The sequence below is a fragment of the Myotis yumanensis genome, unplaced genomic scaffold, assembly GCF_028538775.1.
Source record: "Myotis yumanensis isolate MYYU_CA2020_CCGP unplaced genomic scaffold, mMyoYum1.0.hap1 SCAF_14, whole genome shotgun sequence".
Classification (NCBI taxonomy): Eukaryota; Metazoa; Chordata; class Mammalia; order Chiroptera; family Vespertilionidae; genus Myotis; species Myotis yumanensis.
Genome location: NW_027223765.1, coordinates 23,145,545 through 23,156,218, shown reverse-complemented (window position 1 = coordinate 23,156,218; position 10,674 = coordinate 23,145,545).

Here is a 10,674-nt window from a genome sequence, read left to right as displayed (position 1 = left end):
ACCAAAGCACTTATGTTTCGCTGGACTCTCAAAATCTAGAAGTTGATCCCCCTACCCCCACTTCCTCCCAAAAGAGATCCCAGACAAGGTGTATCTGGAATGCCTGGCAGCAACAAACATAAAACCAACCTGGAGAGGCATTTCTGTAAAAGCCTGAAGCATTCTCATAAGAAAAGGACTCTTTAAAGATAAACTCACAATGAGAAATTATAAAAAACTATCATAAATAAGAATGGCAGACAACAAAAAAAAGATTAAAATGCCAAAAAGTTAAAGAAGAAACTTCTTTTGGGGGTGTGTGTGTGTGTTATGTCTTTTATCTCAACTTATTTGGAGTAATACACTCTATTTTAAGGTCATTATTCTATTTAAAAGTCTAAAATAATACCTTTACTCTCCTCTTGGATAATCCAAAGGCCTTAGGATGTTTTTAAAGCTGCACACGGCCCTCCCTCCCAATTTATAAGGTACTAGAGGCCCAGTGCACAAAATTCGTGCATGGGTAGGGTCCCTAGCTGCTGCCGGCTGGGGGCGCCTTCCTTCCCCCAGCCACCTGCCACTGCTGCCACCGCCCCGCCCCCTGGTCGAACTCCCGGTCCAGGGGACAATTTGCATATTAGGCTTTTATTATATAGGATTATTATTCACTATTTTAGTTCTATCATGTTTTCCTCCTATAAATTAGACATGTTTTTTAGACCCTCCCACATGTATAAAAATGGTTTGCGTACCAATTTTTTTGCATATCTCAGTTTGTTCTTCGGAGTATTTGTGCCTGAAGTAAATTCTATGGAATTTTCTTTAATGAGAATGGTAAGTTCTCAGATTTTTTCTACCTGAAATTCTTTCATTTTGCCCTTTTTCATGAAGATAATTTTACTAGATATAGTATGATTCTACATTCACAGTTGTCTTTTTTTGGTCTCAGAATAGTGAATATATTCTACTTTTTTCTGGTTTCTGTTGATACTAAGAAATCTGCTGTCAATCTAATTGCTGGTTATGATCTGTTTTTCTTTGGTGTTTTGAAATTTCACAATGATGTGACTGGGTGTGGAGTTTTTAAAATTTCTCTTCTTATGAGTTTTTGAGCTCTCTGGATTTGTTGGTTAGCTTTCAATAACTTAAAATATTTGACCCATTTTTAAAAATTATATATTTTATTGATTTTTTTACAGAGAGGAAGGGAGGGGGATAGAAAGTTAGAAACATTGATGAGAAAGAAACATCGATCAGCTGCCTCCTACACACTCACTGCTGGGTATGTGCCCGCAACCAAGGTACATGCCCTTGACCAGAATCAAACCTGGGACCCTTGAGTCTGCAGGCTGACGCTCCATCCACTGAGCCAAACCGGTTAGGCACCCCCCCCCCCCCCTTTTTTTTTGTCAAAGATTAATTGGTTAAGGAATTTAACCTAGTTTTTATATTTCATATTCCATAAGCAATTCTTATAGTCATTTTTGTTTAGATCATGACTTTTTCAAAGGTTGGTGGTATTGCAATTTGAGAAATCTTCATTTAATAGAGAAACAAGAAGTGTTATTTAAGATCACAATTGTTTGTAATCATTTCAGTGTGTTGACTTGGTAGTATCATTCATATAAATTCAAAAATAAATCTCATATAATGTTTCCTCATCCTTTAGAACAGCGATTTTCAACTGATGTGCCACAAGAATTTTTAAAACATGCAATACCTGACTATTTAGTAAGGGGAACTGACCTCTTTTCCCTTAGATTGTCAAAATTTAAAAATGATTACAGCCAATACAACAATAGCTGTCTGGAGTGAATGAATCAAAATTATACCTATTTTTTGTCACATTGGCAAAATATATATTTTTTGGTGCACTGCAAAATTTTAGTAATTAGTTAATGTGTGCCCTGATATGAAAAAGGTTGAAAATCACTGCTTTCGAGGTTGATAGGACAGGGAGAAAAAAAATAGCTTTTTTTAAATTTCCTTCATCAGTTCTATTGTACTCCTAAAGCCTGGGATTTTGGATAAAAAACTTACAATCAGGAAAGCACTCTTAAACTTCATTTATTGCAAACCATTTTCATGATTTTTGTTATATCTGCTCTAAAATCTCTACATTATTATTTACCTCATTTTTAAAAAACTGACTCAATGTTTTTCTACTTAATAATATTTATGAAATCACATTTATTGTGTTGGTTACATTTTTTTAGCAATGCACATTAAAATAAATATATAAGTATTAAAATTTAAAATAATACTTATCTGTGGTTCTCTTTAGATCACACCCTCAGGGCAACAGGTAGCAGCATACTTTTGGAAAATTCTGGATTAGGAGAACTCTTTATCTGGTCTTTGGAAATGCAAAGTTAGGTCCAAGGCATGAGGGAGGTGGAGTGTCAAGTTTTCTGCATAGTAAATGAGAGTAATTGAATTTTAAGGGGGAAACTAATAAGCAAGGCTCACAAAATGGAAGTCTGGGAATCTGGAGAAAAAAATAATTTTGCAAAGTGACAAGAAATTGTAGCCTGCTTTGAAAAATGCTATCTGCAATCATCTGGAGGCTTTTAAAAGTTTGTATTTCCAGACTAATTAAATCAGCTGAAACCCAGACATTGGTGTGGTGTGTGTGTGTGTGTGTGTGTGTGTTTAATGCTTCTTAGATTACTCCAATACACAACCAAACTTAAAACTCTTTGCTATAGAGCTTTGCTACTCTGTGTGGTCCAGACCAGCAACTTTGCATCACCTGGGGGCTATGGAATCTCAGGCCCCTCTTCTAGACTTAATGCATCAGAATCTGCATTTCAACAAGACCTCCAGTTGGTTTAGAAGCACATTAAAGTTCAGGAAGTACTGACATAAACAACTTGCATCTTTGGATTTGAGAATGCCTACCTTACAGAGAGAACCTGCTTTCCCAGCCTCTCTTGCAGCTAGAGTTGGGCATATGACCTAACACAACACCAATGATATACTCACCTAAATTTTGAATATGGGACTAATAATGCAACAAAGTAGTGACTGCAGAGAAAACTTTCTGGAGAAGGGTGGCAATAGCAGCAGCAGCCATGACTTCAATTACAAAGTAGCCACATCCACTTCTGTCAGTTGTGCAAACTGTGATGCAATTCAGTGCACAGTGGTGGCTGCTGAAGTTTCTTCACTGGACCAGTTTTGCAACATGATTCCATGTGTCATTCCTGGAAATACAGACTCCCAACCTGATTATTTAGTCCTTTCTGAGATTCCTTTCCTGCTTACATCAGCCAAAATTAAGGTGCTTGTTCAAAATGAAGGTGCTTGTTGCTTGCAATACAGAACCTTGAATGAAATAGGTGATGAGAGAGGTCGACCAAAGCATTTTTAAGACAAGGGTTAACAGCTAAAATTTTTATGGCTTTTGCTCTGTGACCCCACAACATAATGCTCCCTGTATTGCACAAATGCTTTGTGCCAGTAGCGTTTTGTGAGGGATGTCAAGGAAAAGGTCCGTTTTCCTTCCTCTGTAACGTGTTATAGACAGGGCTGCATTCAGGGCAGCAAGATGATTCACAGATGAAATAATTCAGCAGGAACAGAAGCTCAGAGCATGAAGTGAGCTGGAATAGCATAAATCATACTCTCAGAATTCCCAGAGAGATAGGAAGAGGCGTATGCTATTCCCACTGTATGTGGGCTAGAGTTTGAGCCAATTCCATTTAAATCTCAAGATATGGTGCCTCAGCTTCTATTGGGCCTGTATTCACAATGCCCAGCATAGCAACACACATCTTGAGTGCACTTGTGAATGCTTGCAGAGTTGTCTGTCCATTGAACAATGCTACTTAAGCTTTCCTTGTGTGTCTTTAACCCTAGGACCTGCACAATAGTCTCCTCATTCAACACTTGATTTCCTGAGCAAGTTAACTGATTTGGGGGGTTGGTCTGAACCAAGCTGACCATTTAATCTTCACAATGGCTTCATAAGACCTGCCTAAATAGATAACTGTGAAAAGTGATTTACTTCTTAAAAGTAACAATAATGATAATAAGCATGGTATTTACTATGTACCAGGCACTATTATAGTCATTCTACTTCTATTAGTTTAATCTCTGTAACAATAATAGGTACCATTATTATCATCCCCATTTTATAGAGAAGGGATCAGAGACACAGAGAGGTCAAATAATTTGTCTAAGATTACACAATTGGTAAGTAGCAGAGTGGCAGTTTTAAGCTAGTCAGGCTTCTGAGTCTGAGTTCTTAACCACCATGCTATATTAGCAAACCACACAGAGGAAGAAAGGGCTAATATAGTGGGACTGATACTGTTGTAATTAGCTATTTATTAATAACTAGAGGCCCGATGCACGAAATTCGTGCCCGAGTAGGCCCTCCTTCCCCAGGCTGCCAGCACCAGCTTTCCTCTGGCACCTGGGACCCGGCTTCCCTCTGGCCACCGGCAGGCACCTGGGACTGGGTTTCCCTTGCAGCCTCGGCTTCCTCCAGAAGGTCGTATGGAAGGACATCCAGAAGGACATCTGGTCTAATTAGCATATTACATTTTTATTATTATAGATAGGAAAGGAGCAAAGGGAAGGCCAGACATTATAGGTATATCATTTGGGCAGCTTCACCTGGAGGCTGCAACTTTGCACTCCCCGGGGAATAGCCTGCCCAGTCCCTGCAAAACACGGGGAAAGGGTCCAACAAAGGAAGATAGACACATGCACAGTAAAGTTAGGGTGACTTAGGGAAGGTGCTTGTCAATCAAACCTAGGAACAGAAATCTTTGGCTAGAACAGGTGGAGCCAAAGCAAGCCCGCCAAAATGTGAGGATACCTAATCCCCCAAACAACAGAGCTCATGGGGCTTTCTTGTTCCTGCTTTCTTGCATTTGCCCGTGTTCCCACTGTGACCCCACAGACCCCACATGCAATGGATTGTTGGATTATAACTGGGAACACAAACTAAGCTAGCCTGGTGCTGGACTGGAGTGTGTGAATATGGAATGGAAATTCTGGACACTGGCTTGGATTCTAGCCCTATGGAAGCCACAGCTACACTTCTTCCTTGGCAGGACAAAGAGAAATGGGACCTTAAAAATTCAGGGCTGTAATCCCACAGAAATAAAGCTTTCTACGATACCTCATCCTCCCATGGGGGCCTCCGTAAATTCTTACTCCAGCAGTACCCCAAGAACCCCACTTCCACCAATAACAGGACAAGCTATGTATCAAATCCCTAGTTTCCATGTGAATAGCCAAATAAAGAGGGAGGCTATGAGTGTTTTCTAATTTCTTTTTAAAAAGTTTTTTAGTCATTTCTGATATATTTGCATTAATAAGTACATTAATCACCTCCAGCCTTGGACCTCACTTCTGGCTCCCTACTCACACATATATTCCTCTCAGTGTTTTTGAAATGGCTTTTTCTGAGTCAAGAGGGTTCACTGAGCAGACTTTTGCAAGTCAGAGAAGCAGAAGCTGTTTAACACTTGTGGAGGAGCAGGGAGAAAAAGCTGGTAGAACTTATTCATTTTCCTTTCCTCATCCTTAGTTATTCTGAACTTCATGTCCATAGTTTGATTCTTTCTTTGTTTAAAGTGTTTCTTTTCCTTATCCATTTTTGAGAATACATGAATATGTTTCCCTTCCTTAAAAGCATTAAAGGTAAGGTCTAAGTCCCTGATTTTCCTCTGTCTCAGATCCCTCCCCACTGTTGTTAGTTTGGTGTAAATCCTTTCAGACGTTTTTCTGGGCATTCCCTTTTGTATTTTGTGGGAATACGGGCTGGGCAAAAGTAGGTTCACTGTTGTGAGTACACAAAACAGTTTTTTCTTGTATTATTATTATTATTTTTAAATATATTTTATTGATTTTTTACAAAGAGGAAGGGAGAGAGATAGATAGTTAGAAACATCGATCAGCTGCTTCCTGCACATTTCCTACTGGGGATGTGCCCACAACCCAGGTACATGCCCTTGACCGGAATCGTACCTGGGACCTTTCAGTCCGCAGGCCGACGCTCTATCCACTGAGCCTAACCGGTTTTGGCATTGTGTTATTATTAATTAATTATTAGATTACTTATTATTATTAACCTACTTCCTGCCCACCTAGTATACAATATTTAGTATTTGTACTTATAGAAAGTACTTGTACTGATGGAAAATATGTACTCCTTTTCATGTACTTATAGAAGATATATACTTATGCTATGTATTTGTACTTATAGAATACACATGCATTTAGAATATATAGTATTTTGTTTTAAAGCAAACGTTATTATACTGTATGCATCTTGCAACTTGATATTTTTCCGTTAACAATATGACTCAGAGACTTCTAATGTCAGTGTATTGATCTACCTAATTCCTTTTAACTGTGGCATAATTTTACATAACATGGATATACCATAGTTATTTAGCCATTCCCTGGTCAATGGACATTAAGGTTTTCTTTACTTTTTTATTGTTGCAAATAATATACAATCAACTCGTCTAATTGGAACCATGTGAGTATTTTTCTGCAGTGAACATCAAGAAGTATGATGGCTGGGTTATGAGATATGCATAATTCAGATTTTAATAGATAGCATGAAACTGCCCTTTAAAGTGCTGTGCCAATACATACTAATTTATAGCTGTGAGTGAGAGTCCCATTTGTCTATTCATTTGCCAATATTGATATTATCATACTTTAATTTGCAAACTTGATGGGTAAGATATGGCATCTGATTTTTGTTTTACTTTTCATTTCCCTGATTGCTCATAGAGTTGAGCCTCTTTCTATTGTTTTTTGGCTGCTCAGATTCCTCTTTTGGGAATGCCCTGTTTATAGCCTTTGGCCATTTTTCTGTGAGATTGTTTATCTTTTTTATAGTGTTTTGTGGGAATCTGGCTTATTCCCCCCCCCCCCGATCCTCGGGCAAAGGGAAAAGCAATATTGGAACCTCCTGGAAATTCCAGTCCAGTGTTATGAACCAGAGTTACATTCATTTCTTAGAATTTCTTTACCTAAACTGAAGAGAGGTAAGCCACAAAAGAGAGAAAAGGAAATCCCTGGTGTAAACACCAACTGTTGTACCTTTCAATGCCTTTGAATATCAACTCTTTCCTGAACATCCTCCTAACAAATCAGAGAAGAGCTCTTATTTAAATCAGTCAGTCCTTCATTTTCAAATAACATTTTTTTTTTTTAGGAATTGCCAAAGAGATGGAAAAATATCAGGAGGTGTGATTTCTAAAGACTTTGCTGTTTTTTTAGGCAGAGTAAAAAAGCTCAGAGAAATCTGCTGAGGACAACAATGTGCTGAAGTCCAAAAACTTTTGAAGTTCTGATCTTGTCCATGGCCCCCACAATTTAGAGAGAATAGCTGTAGAGAAAAGGGGCGAGACAGGCGAATAAATACAACATTTACAAGGCCAGTATTTAGAGCTTAGCCGGAAAATCTCTGAAAACAATTTGATTAACACAAACATAAATTAATCTTTGATTACCCTGAAAGGAAAAGCTAAGATATTTCCTTTTCCCCCCTAAGCATTTTTTCTTTTGTCTTATGTGGAATTGACCTGGGGGGAAATCTGTCTGTAGTTCCCTTTTGGCAAACACTTGGTTTTGTGTAGCTGCAGCTAGTGTTTCAGCCAACCTGGACAAGGAAAAGGAAGTGAAAAGACAGAATAGAACACAAGTTTGAAAGAAAATCACAGAGTGAAGAAAGAAAAGACGAGAATACACATATTTTAAAAAAAAGAGAAAGTTGAGGAAAACATTCTTTTGTCATTTCCCATATCTGGTTAGTCAGCAAATTCCATTTGTTTTTCTTTAAATTGATTCTCTAATAGCTCTTCCTTTCTATTCCCACCACTTTTTTTAGACCATAGGAAATACCCTTAGTTAAAACAATAACAACAGGTCATGTTCTCTTTATTCTGTGCCTGATGATTCCAAAAGCTATACGACTAAGATCCATGCCACCTAAATCCCCATCAAACACTACTGTCAGTATTTTGCTGTTATGATCAGCTCATGCACCATCCAGGGTTCCCTAGTTCCATTTCATCATATTAAATTTAACCCTTTCAGCCTGGCTCTTAGAACCCTTTAACAAATATGACTTTACACAGTCATAATAATAATCAGACTGTCCTCCAATAATATTTCCTTCTCATTCTGCCTCTGTATTCCTTTCATTTGGAATGCCTTTCCAGCTCTGCTTTTTCCCTCTTAACCACCTATTCTTGAAGGTCCCAAGTTTCCCCTTCTCTGTGAAATTTGCTGTCTATTCAACCTTTACTTTCCTTTCTCATAGCCATTTCAATGCCTAAAGTTTGTTATGTGCAAGTTTGGATGACAGCACGTGTGAAATTGGGGAAGGAGTATATCAAGTCTTTGGATTTGCATTGGGTTTATATTGCCTCTAGCATTTAATGACATTGGCCACTTATTACATGTTTCTCAATTTTCTTCTTTTGTCTAAGGATATGCTTACAAATAAACTTTAACATTAGAAACATCATATTTGGCTTTAATTGCATAGTATAAAGTTTGGATTTGGATTTTTTTAAACATAGAATAATATTAATTCAGAAGAAAGTTAAACACAATTTTAAATGCATATGATACTGAATTACAAGTTTTCCCTTGAAGAACTTTAAAATATTCCTGTTTGATTTAAAAATTAACAAAAGACTGCTTGGCCATGTTTTAAAATCATTTGGGTTTTCTTGACATCTCTGCTCATTGTTTAAAAGAAATGCTACTTTGTTAACAGATCATTCAAATGTTTATTGGGCATTTGTGCAAAGTCTGACAAGTAAAAACAAAATTCCCCCAGAATCCAGTATCACAAAAGCTTTTGTTTTAAGCCACAAATTAGACAAATCTGTTTTTTCCCTAACACACTGAACATTTTACATCAAACAGCCTCAGTTTAAGTAAATATCCATTCCTTTAAAAAACAAAATTAATATTAGAATTCTTTGGTTTGTAAAAAGAACTAGATTCAACAGGTTCCAGATGTTGCAACTGGATCACAGATGTATCCAAAATAACAATAAGGGGAGTACATTTTTTGTTTTGATTCCAAGAAGAAACAATTGCCACTTATGAATTCACATTAGGGCCACAAAAAAAATTGTACTCTTGTACCAAGTAAATAAACACTGTTGTTTTAGCCAAGTGCTTCAAGACATGATGTTATATAAATAGCACACCATCCAGTCACAGGATGGGCAGCAGGTACAGATTTCTTATCTTTATAAATTCATCGCTGTTGATATTATAAGGCTCCCAGGCTCCCATATTCATCCATGCTACATTCAGATGTGCAAAGAAAAGGTAGCTCTTTACATTTAACTTTTTCACAGGCCCCCATGAGGGTCACAAAATGTGAGGAACCGAGTAGGGAGTGAGTGAGAGGGAGGCAAACTCTAACCTGTCCTGTTGATAATATTTCAGTCTCTTCTGATGTCAATAGTCCCATTTGGGGTGAACTCATTCATTTCGTGTCCCAGGATCAGATTAAAGTTTCCCTCCCACTTCCTCTCAAAAACAGTGGTCAGTAGGTTCGTGTTGGAGGGGGAAGAAGGGCCTCTGATCCAAGCTGTGCCCTCCCTGTTGGTGGCTGCAGTGTGGCTGGCCAGGCTGGCTCTTCCACACAAAGGCAGGGTCCTGAAAGGTGCTGTAGGCTGGCCGGCCTAAACGGCCTCAAACCCCTTTCTTTGTTAACTGTCTCAACTACAGAAGCTGTGACAGCTAGGGGACCAAATGACACACTTCAAGTCAATAAGATACAGGTAGAAGCCCTAGTATGTCACTTCCTGAATAAAAAGGCAAAGCCTCCTGAAATGAAAGCCTATTATTTATTGCTCTTTTTCTTCTTAGATATGGTTGTGAGGCTTGGAGGGGCAGCAACCATCAGAGGACCATGAATTGACAAACATGGACATGAAAATCATGACATTAAAGATAGAGGAGTAGAAAAAGAGAAAGAGCCTGATAGCATCACTGAGCTTTAGTACCAGCTCTGTTTAACGAAGAACATCATGTTACATGGAAAAACAACAACACCATACTCCCTTACATACCTAGTTATTTAAGTTACTTTTGGGGGGAGAGTCTGCTCTTGCAGATGAATGTAATCTTAATGTATACAGATTTCAAAGAAAGGAAGGATTTTTAGATTAAGAAACGCACTTGTAATACCTTAACCAATAAAGAAATTAAAGGTTAAAAAAATAAAAAAGATACATTTTTGTGAACATGGAAAAAAAAAGAATAAATACACAAACACAAGCATGTATGTTTGAGAGAACTTGAGTGCTATCAACTCAAGAAGTTCTGCTAAGACTACTTAATTTATCAGATCCAAAATGGAGCACTTATTCTGTAATTAGTCAATATCACTGTATGGAGGAAATCGTGAACAGGAAAAAAATGGTGGCTCAAGCTTCTGGAGTCCTCCACGACTTGGCCTGGGGTGGAGCTAACTATGTAGCCCATAGCTGGGATGGGTCTCCTGCCCTTGACATTGCTTCTAAGCAGGGAATAGAACAGGCAGTTAACAGAATCTGTATCCATTGCAGAGGAGGAAGGAGGTCAATTTGCACAAGGAGCCAAGGATCATCTCAGAAGAGTCTGAGAACCGGATCCCTACTTTCCAAGATTCAAAGTTAGAGGAAGATGATGGGGTGTAATGTGATAGTT